This window comes from Lolium perenne, chromosome 3 (genome assembly GCF_019359855.2).
Source record: "Lolium perenne isolate Kyuss_39 chromosome 3, Kyuss_2.0, whole genome shotgun sequence".
In the NCBI taxonomy this organism is placed as follows: domain Eukaryota; kingdom Viridiplantae; phylum Streptophyta; class Magnoliopsida; order Poales; family Poaceae; genus Lolium; species Lolium perenne.
Genome location: NC_067246.2, coordinates 257,144,894 through 257,146,477, shown reverse-complemented (window position 1 = coordinate 257,146,477; position 1,584 = coordinate 257,144,894).

The window sequence follows — 1,584 nt, the reverse complement described above, 5'->3', positions numbered from 1 at the left end:
ACATGATGAAACGTATGGCAGAAACTCCCGTGAAAAACCAAGGCAATAAAAGCTGATCATTGGAAGATAAGGGGTTGCTGAATTGACATGCATGCTGAGGTGGCATACCTGCATGTCAAGGAAAATAGAGGTAGTGGGGGACTCCTATTAAGAGATAGAAGATTGGTATGTTTGCATTATATATACTACTCCCCCCGTTCCTTTCTATAATGTCTATAGATTTTTGGCATTTGTTTCAGAATATAAGGTTGTAGCTTGACTCTTTTTCAATTACCCCCTCTACCGGTTAGCTCCTAGATGACTGATGGCGTGTATTTCACATGTTCGTTGGGCAACCCCAAGAGGAAGGTATGATGCGCACAGCAGCAAGTTTTCCCTCAGAAAGAAACCAAGGTTTATCGAACCAGGAGGAGCCAAGAAGCACGTTGAAGGTTGATGGCGGCGGGATGTAGTGCGGCGCAACACCAGGGATTCCGGTGCCAACGTGGAACCTGCACAACACAACCAAAGTACTTTGCCCCAACGAAACAGTGAGGTTGTCAATCTCACCGGCTTGCTGTAACAAAGGATTAACCGTATTGTGTGGAAGATGATTGTTTGCAGAAAACAGTAAAACAGTATTGCAGTAGATTGTATTTCAGTAAAGAGAATTGGACCGGGGTCCACAGTTCACTAGAGGTGTCTCTCCCATAAGACGAACAGCATGTTGGGTGAACAAATTACAGTTGGGCAATTGACAAATAAAGAGAGCATGACCATGCACATACATATCATGATGAGTATAGTGAGATTTAATTGGGCATTACGACAAAGTACATAGACCGCCATCCAACTGCATCTATGCCTAAAAAGTCCACCTTCAGGTTATCATCCAAACCCCCTCCAGTATTAAGTTGCAAACAACAGACAATTGCATTAAGTATGGTGCGTAATGTAACTAGTGACTACATCCTTGAACATAGCACTAATGTTTTATCCCTAGTGGCAACAGCACAACACAACCTTAGAACTTTTCACATCCGTCCCAGTGTCAATGCAGGCATGAACCCACTATCGAGCATAAGTACTCCCTCTTGGAGTTACAAGCATCTACTTGGCCAGAGCATCTACTAGTAACGGAGAGCATGCAAGATCATAAACAACACATAAGCATAACTTTGATAATCAACATAACAAGTATTCTCTATTCATCGGATCCCAACAAACGCAACATATAGAATTACAGATAGATGATCTTGATCATGTTAGGCAGCTCACAAGATCCGACAATGATAGCACAATGGGGAGAAGACAACCATCTAGCTACTGCTATGGACCCATAGTCCAGGGGTAGACTACTCACACATCACACCGGAGGCGACCATGGCGGCGTAGAGTCCTCCGGGAGATGATTCCCCTCTCCGGCAGGTGCCGGAGGCGATCTCCTGGATCCCCCGAGATGGGATCGGCGGCGGCGACTCAGGAAGGTTATCCGTACCGTGGCTCTCGCATCGGGGGTTTCGTCACGGAGACTTTTTATAGGCGGAAGGGCAGGTCAAGAGGCGGCACGGGGCCCCACACTACAGGCCGGCGCGGCCAAGGGGG